At 47.2% G+C, this 8,620-nt stretch overlaps 1 long non-coding RNA gene across 1 annotated transcript; it reads left to right on the forward strand.

The window, feature by feature from the left end:
- Positions 1–109: 109 nt before the first annotated feature.
- On the forward strand, positions 110–7,940 carry LOC139081421 (uncharacterized). The gene is made up of 2 exons (XR_011536511.1): positions 110–223; positions 3,357–7,940. It is a non-coding gene; the product is annotated as an uncharacterized lncRNA (long non-coding RNA).
- Positions 7,941–8,620: the final 680 nt, after the last annotated feature.

The raw sequence follows: 8,620 nt of genomic DNA on the forward strand, positions 1-8,620 counted from the left end.
TGAATGGGGGTGGGGGTGAGGCACAGGCCACTGAGGTAATAAAGGCCCTGGGCCCTGGCGGGAGGTGAGGTCATTGCTTGTTCTCATGGGAGGTGGGTGGGGAAGCCACATCAGCCCTCAGGGAGAAGCTTATGTGTTCTGCATTTTAATAATGGGATTAATCTCTGAGAAAAACCTGCCACACCTTGGGAGTGGATCCTCTGTCTCAGCACAGTTCAGAGAGGTGTGACCCCAGCCTGTCCCCGGGGACCGGTCTGCCCTCAACAGCTGGGAGTTCACCTACGATATTCACCCTCATTTGCTGCTGGGGGGGGGTGCAGTTGGCCTGCAGCCCCTCTGTTCCACTAGCTTTCCCTCAGCCGGCCTGAGGCACCCCAGGAGAAGGAGGGGCTGTGGCCCTAACCACAGAGTGACTCGCAGGAAGCTCCCTGTCTAAGGGAGAGGACCTCGTCCTGCTCTAGGGGGTGACAGCCCTGGCTCACGGGAAGCACTGGCCTAATGGTATGGCAGGGCATCTCTCTGGGGCATTCAGAGAGAGCCCAACATTGCTCCCTCCCTTGCCCCTTCAGTCTGTTGCCAAGAAGGTAATGATGTGTCCTTGGCCTCCCGGGAGAAGTAGTTGTGGGCGGGGTATATGTGAGGGGTAGGGACATGAGCCCTCTCAACTCAGAGGAGCAGGCAAGACAAGGGGAGCAGGCTGCAGAGCTGCCCAGGGCCATTGCCAAGATAGGCCAGGAGGGGGCAGCAGTATCACTTTAGTAGGAGAGAGGGCGGGGGAGCATGCCAACTCCTGACTCATGGTACAGGACAGCCATTTCATGCGTGAAAACGGACTCCAGAGGCCGAGAGGAGCAAAAGAATATAACGTCTCTCATAATCTGAGGAATCTTTGGGAGGGCTTTGGACATATGTGGGGTGGGGGGATGGCATTGGGACAGGGGTGGTGGTAGCAACGAACAGGGAGACTCCTGTTGACATTTAGGTAACAAAAGCAATTTAGAAATTTTAGCATATAGGTTATGGTTGAGAAAAATGCACAAAGACAAAATATTTTGAAAGTAGGTGTTGGAAAAGTTTGAAATGGCTGGAGATGGTGCTTGTGGTGTTATGAATGATACTCTAAGACTTGTGAGGGGAAATGTCAGAAGCTGCCCCTGTTTGCTGTAGACATTAGCTGTTCTTTACGGGATGTGCCTCTTTGGATAATGCACTGGGATGGTCCTGAGGAACATGTTGTTCACAAATACAATTGTTGTGAACCTGTCCTTCTGTGAGTCAGGATTGACACAGGCAGAGACCGCTCCTGTGGGGCTGGAGACTCTTCAAGCCAGAGTGGCCTTTATGTCCTCTGGGACTGTGACCAGTACGTCCTGATTTTTGTGATGGGTGATAAACTTTCATGACAGTTGGGATGATGATGACCGTGTAATTATGGGCTGAATGATGTGGTGGAGGAGGAAAATCTCAAGTCTTCATGGAAGGAAGAGGTCAGTGGAGGTGCTGCGGTTAGGGAGTTTGTAGAGCAAGTGGGACTTGATCTGAGTTGGAAGGTGGAGGTGCATGGGTGGGCAAGAGAAGGGGGCACAACCGAAGGAGGGCATGGGGTAGGACTGTGAGACCTGTCACACCAGAGCAGAGTGTGCTGGGGTGGGCTGTGGAAGGCCTTGAATGCAAGGTGGGAAGGGGTTAGAACTGATGTGGTGAGAGGCAGTGACCTAATAAGGAGGAAGTTACAGAAGGAAGAGGTCATGTTTAGAGGATAGTAGAAATATGTTTACATTATTTAGAAAATAGTAGAAATATCACACCAAGTGCCTCAGTGGAAAAGCCAAACTGGATAACTTGGGTACCACCACTCTCTACCTTATCACCCCCTCCTCCCTCTGGGATCTCATGATCTGATGTGGGGCTCAGGTGTCCGTGTACTGCTCAATCTCTTCTTCCCTTCGTGACATAAGCAGGAGGCAGGAGTTCAGCCCAAGTGAGTCTGGTGGCTGGAGAGTGTCTGTTTGGAACTAGTGGATGATGTCTGATTTCTGGGCAGCTATAAGGAGGGCAGCTGGAGACTGAGTGTGCCTCTACAATCAGTTTTGAGAAGAGGAGCTTTGTACCAGTTGGCATCCTTTTGGTTGCAGAAAACACAGAATAACTGACTTAAAGTGAATTATAAATAGAGGCTCATTATCTCATACAACAAGAAATCCAGATGTCGGAGGCTCCTGGTTTGGTTAATTCTGCCGTTCGACCATGCCAATTTCTCTGCAATTCTTTTTGCTCCTCTCAAGAAAGATGCTCAAGCAGCAATAAGCACAGCTTCTCCAATGACAACAGGGAAAGCAGGAAGGGAGGGCAGGGGGCAATTTCTTCCAATATCTTTTTAAAAAAAATTTTTTAGCATCTCAAAATTTTTTTAAATTTAAAAAAATTTTTTAAATTGAGTTCATAATAGTTTACATCATTGTTAAATTTCAGTTGTACATTATTTCCTGACTGTCACCACATAAGTGCTCCCCCTCACCCCCTGTGCCCATCCCCTACCACTTTTCCCCTGATAACCACTGAACTGTTTTCTTTGTCCATGTGTTTATTTATATTCCACATATAAGTGAAATCATCTGGTGTTTGTCTTTCTCAGTCTGGCTTATTTCACTTAAGATAATATCCTCAAGGTCCATCCATGTTGTTGCAAATGGGATGATTTTGTCTTATTTTATGACTGATCAGTATTCCATTGTTTATATATACCATATCTTTTTTATCCAATCATCAGTCGATGGGCACTTAGGTTGCTTCTATGTCTTGGCTATTGTGAATAGTGCTGCAACGAACTTAGGGGTGCATATGTTACTTTGGATTGTTGATTTCAAGTTGTTTGGATAGATACCCAGCAGTGGGAAAGCTGGGTCATATGGTAGTTCTTCTTTTAGTTTTTTGAAGAATCTCCATACTGTTTTTCATAGTGGCCGCACCAGTTTGCATTTCTACCAGCAGTGTATGAGTGTTCCTTCTCCACACCCTCCCCAACATTTGTTGTTTTTAGTCTTTGTGATTATAGCCATTTTAACAGGCATAAGGTGGTATCTTAGGAAGCTTTGATTTGCATTTCCCTGGTGATTAGTGATGTTGAACATCTTTTCATGTGTTTATTGGCCGTCTGTATATGTTCTTCGGAAAAATGTCTGTTCATCTCCTCTGCCCATTTTTTGATTGGGCTGTTTGTTTTTTTGTTGTTCAGTTGTGTGAGTTCTTTATATATTAAGGAGATTAACCCCTTATCGGATATATGATTTGCAAATATTTTCTCCCAATTGGTGCGTGGTCTTTTTATTTTGATCCTAGTTTCTTTTGCCTTGCAGAAGCTCTTTAGTCTGATGAAGCCCCACTTGTTTATTTTTTCTTTTGTTTCCTTTTTCTGAGAAGACATGGCAACACCTTGTTTTTTTACCAAGGCAGAAAATCTTTCTCATCACCTCTCTAGAAGACTTCTTCACATCACTGGCCAGAACCAGGGCCCATCAACCACTTCTAGGTACAAAGTTAGCTTTAAAATGCCTTTGGCATTTTCATCCTTTGCCGGGGAAGAGGGGGTCTGCAACAAGAAGGAAGAGGGAGAGGGGACTGATGGATAGTTGGCGACTGACAGTGACTGCTGCTGACCCAACGGATGAAGGGATGGTGGATCTGCTGCAGAGGAAGAAGAAGACCAAATCCTTGGGGCTTGTAGGATGAAGAGGAGGAGGGCTCTTGGGGTTGAGAATCGCCTGTGTCTTGGAGTCCCAAGCACAACCATGGACTGTGTCTTTGGTGTGAGAGATGCTCCACCCACACTGGGGCTGGGGTTTACTTAAATCATGAGATCAAAGCTGCCCAAGTCTCTGTTTTTCCTCCTACCAGTTTCAACCACGAGGACTCACCTTGAACCCACAGGGTGGAGGCTGGCATGGCATTATTGGCAATAGAATCTCTTCCTCCTCTGTGAAGAAAAACCCCTTGGAGGTCAGGCACTCCTGGACGTGGAGGGAGTGAAGAACTGGGACCGGAACACATCTCTTTCTCCTGAATTTCCAGATTGGACATCTTGCCCGTAGCAGTAGGAGGAGAGCAGTGCAGATGGGGCGAAGAGCAGATGCCTGTCGCTGGGGAAGAAACAGCTCGGCCTGGGGGAGTCCTCATCTTTGTGAAGGGAGATGGGACCCAGTGCTCTGATAAGGCCTAAGCTGCAGGTCAGGGGACCTCACTGTGGGGAGCCTCTGAGGGGATGTAAATCTGGGAGAGATCCAGTGACTTGCTAGATGATGGGGGTGCTAGATGGAGGGGTGGGATCAGGACGGCTCAGCAGTGGAAAGGCCTGGGAGGGGGATTCAAGGAAGGGGCCCAAAGATGAGGGTGAGAGTTGGGCAGCATAATAGCAAGGCACCTAATGTCAGCCCATTGTGCCGCCTCGGGAGTTCCCAGAGCCCTTGTGGGGCCAGTGGGGTGAGTGGGGCCCTTACCCTCACGTTGTACCCAGAATACTGTCTGGGCCAGGCTGTGCCCCAGAGCCCAGGCTGAGCACAGAGTTGGACGGAGGTGAGGTGACTAACCCTAGGCTTGAGACAGGGTTCTTTAAACATGCTTGGGGTGAAGTGGACTTTCTTCCAGAGTCCAACCTCCTTCAGTGAGACCTCCCACCTGAGGAGCGCTGAGGAGGCCGCAGGGCTTCCCTCTCCAATCTTGAGTGTCATCCTCCTTGGCTTGCCAGCTCAGTGGTCAGAACACTGCATAGGTGTTGCCTCTCTCAGGAGTAACCAGAGCCGCCATTCTCCCACAGAAAGCACGAGCTCCTGGGTTGGGGTTCAGGAGCTCTGAGCTAAGACTTGGTTCTGTCCCTCACCACAATGTGGCCTTGGGTGAGTCACTGGATCTCTCCCAGCCTTGGTCTCGTCCTCGTCAGCCAGCCGCACTGTCCAGGGCTGTGGGGTGGACTGACTCCGCTTGGAACCATGGCTCAGCCTCTGGGACCCGTGCGACTCCAAACGAATTAACCTCCTTCCATCCTTGGTTTCCTCACCCAGAAATGGGCATTGGATTGTCTAGAGAGTTAAAACCATGCCTGGCACCTAGTTGGCACCCAGTGAACGCTAACTTTCCCCTTTTTCTTGCTGAGTTTTTGTTCAGCTTTCAGCCATTCACCTCCACGTGTGTATTGTGCTAACTTTTGCCAAATGCAGGGTCAACAGCAGCAGCAGCAACAGCAAAAACCCAAAATAAAATGGGTCACATCTCACTTAGTCATTAGGAGGGATCAGCATTAGACTGTGGGGCTGGCTGGGAACCAAGGTCAAGTCATCATCCCGACTACTGGTGTGAGAACCAAAAGACATAATGAGGGTTCTATAATCTGTGAAGGGCAACCAGGACAGACGTGAGGAACTGATCCCCAGGAAGGAAGCCCACATGGTGGGGTTTCAGACATGGTGACAGGCTGGTGAGGGGCCTCCCACCACGGCTCCCAGCCCTCAGGGTGGGGCTCTTGGCCAGGCCCGTCCAGGTCCAGGACTAGGGAGATCTGAAGTGCATCTCCTCCGGGGAGGGAAGGAATTTGCATTCCTCTGGAGTTCCCGAAAGTGGCAGGGACGGGCTCAGGGTCTGATTCCCCGCTCTTCCTGGTTGAGATGTGAGAACAGTGTTAGGGGAGGGGGGAATCGGAGAAGTAGCTTTCGGAGCCTCTTTTAGCAGAGCTCTCAACCCATTGCACCTGTTCTGGGGGGTTCTGTGCCTTCTCCCCTCTGGGCCCAGAAGGAAAAGGACAACTCTACTTTCAAGGTCAAGGTAGAACTTTAATGAATTTCAAGGTTCACTTTTAGAGATCTCAGGTTCTGCAGTTTCAGTCTAGTGGTTGACTGTCCCCATTCATGCCCTTGAACCCTGATTATGATTTACACTGTTGCCACCACCACTCCACTGCCACTGCAACTGCCACCCACTGCCACTTCTGCTACTGTAGAGTCATGGCTCACAAAGTGGGCAGCATAAGACATAAAAATAAGCATGTTTAAAATAAGTAGCAGAGTCCAGCAATTAAGAGCATGGACTCTAGAGCTAGACCACCTGAGTTCAAATCCAGCCTCTGTCCTTTCCTACCTGTGTGAATTACTTACCTCCACTGTGCCTCAGTTTCCACATCTATAAAGTCACTAGTGACTAGTGACACTAGTAGTTCTCATTTCTTAAATTTGTTGTGAAGATTAAATGAACTCATCTATATAGAGCCCTCAGAACAGTGCCTAGCACAAAGTAAACCTTACGTAAGTGTTAGTGATTCGTATCCTTGAAAATCTCCCAGGATGCTACTCCATTGGAGACGGACATACTGTTTCTCAACAAGTCTAACACAGCCAAGGTTTTCAGCTGCTGGGAAGGGTGGCTGTTTCCTCAGGTGAGCTCCAGATAAAGCACTTGGCTTGGCTTGAGTCACCATGTTGTGCGAAAGAGATGTTTCATCATTGATATTATCATCAGTTCATTGAGGTGATCCCCCATGAGAACCAAAATGGTCCAAGGAGCTGTGGTTTCCCATCTCCCATCACACCTGAGCAGCATCTCGAGCACTATTTTGATTGTTTTCTCCCCTCTGCTGATTAGAAGTAGGTGAAGTTGAATGTAAGCCTGGTGCCATCACACCATTTTGCTTTTGTTACTACTACCACTTCCACGACAAGTGAGACCCTTTACTGAGGGCTCCCTCTGTGCTGGGCGTCGTTAACCACTTTGTAAGTGTTGTCTTATTTAATTCTTAACAACTCTGTGAAGCAAATATTATCATCCCTATATTATGGATGAGGAAACTGAGGTTCGGAGAAGTAACTTGGCACGGTCACAGAGCTGGAAAGGAAAGGAGCTAGGACTCAGATATGTGTTTGTTTGGCTCCCAAGGCTAGTTTTATTCACCATAGGGTTACACACATTGGCCTCCTCAACTATATTGAGTTTCTTCGGCACAGGAACAGTGTCTCCCACGTGTTTCTATGACACATAGACCTTGCATCACGAGCTTGGCACTTGGTACATGTGATTTTAATATAGTAAAAACACTGGCACATCTGGGCTTCCTTCTAGGGTGTGCCTGCTTTCCAGAACTCTCTAATTATGATTTCCATACTATGTTCAAGTCCTTGCATGAGGAGACCCAACTATGTCTGGATTTCTTCTTTCCTGGTGACTCTATGGCAAATAGTATCACAGGAGATTCAGGGGAGGAGGTTGCTGGAGGGGAATGTCATTCTACCCATACAGATGTCTGGTTGGTTCCTCCTACTCCCGGGAATTTGGGAGAGGCTTCTGGCTCTCTGGTACTGTTGGTGTTCTGGAGGATTAGCACTTAGATGGGGGCAAATACTCTGATTCTTTAGATGATATTTGCTTGCTAATTGCTTTTACCTCTCAGATAGAGAAGAAAGCATCAGCTTCAATAAGATATACATAAAGAAATTTCTAGGTCGCAGCACCAGAGACCGTGGCAAGGTGTTTGACCAGACCTCATCTCTTCTGGCCCTAGAAAAGCAGGGAGAGCAATAGAGAACCTAAGCACACACATACACAAACCAACCGCACAATGTAAGACAGAACACAAGGAGCGCCCAATTACCTGCCAGCTCAAGATATAAACCATTACCGAAGACCCAAAAGTAAGAGCTGAAACTATAAAACTCATAAGAAAGCATGGGGGGAAGCCTTGTGGCGTTGGATTTGGCAATGATTTCTTGGAGATGGCACCAAAAGCTGAAGCAACAAAAGAAAAAAAATAAACAGTTTGGACTACATCAACGTAAAACGTCTGTGCATCAAAGGACACAATCAGGAGAATGAAAAGGCAACCCATGAAATGGGAGAGAATATTTGTAAATCATATGTCTGACAAGAGCTTAATATTCAGAATCTATAAAGAACTCCTATAAGGGCTGGCCCAGTGGTGCAGTGGTTAAATGCGCACGTTCTGGTTCGGAGGCCCAGGGTTTGCTGGTTCGGATCCAGGGTGCAGACATGGCACTGCTTGGCAAGCCATGCTGTGGTAGGTGTCCCACATGTAAAGGGGAGGAAGATGGGCATGGATGTTAGCTCAGGGCCAGTCTTCCTGAGCTAAAAGAGGAGGATTGGCAGCAGATGTTAGCTCAGGGCTAATCTTCCTCAAAAAAAAAAAAAAAAAAAAAAATAAAAGAAGGATTGTCCAATTTGGCATTACTATCTGTAGAAGACAAATGATGTGATATCTTGGCGATAACAACACAGAGAGTCTGCTGAAATGAAGATACAAAAAATAAAAGAAACTCCTATAATTCAACAACAACAAAATAAACAACCCAGTTAAAAAATGGGCAAAAGCCTTGAATAGACATTTCACCAAAGAAGATATACAAATAGTCAATAAGCACATGAAAAGATGCTTCATGTCACTAATCATCAGGAAAACACAAATGCAAATCAAAACCACAATGAGATATCACTTCACACCATTAAGGTGACTAATATAAAAAAAATTAAAAAAATGAAGTGTTGATAGGGATATGGAGAAATTGGAACCCTTGTACTCTTTTGGTAGGAATGTAAAATGGTGTGGCCACAGTGTGGCAGTTCCTCAAAA

This window comes from Equus przewalskii, unplaced genomic scaffold (assembly GCF_037783145.1).
Source record: "Equus przewalskii isolate Varuska unplaced genomic scaffold, EquPr2 ChrUn-10, whole genome shotgun sequence".
Lineage (NCBI taxonomy): Eukaryota > Metazoa > Chordata > Mammalia > Perissodactyla > Equidae > Equus > Equus przewalskii.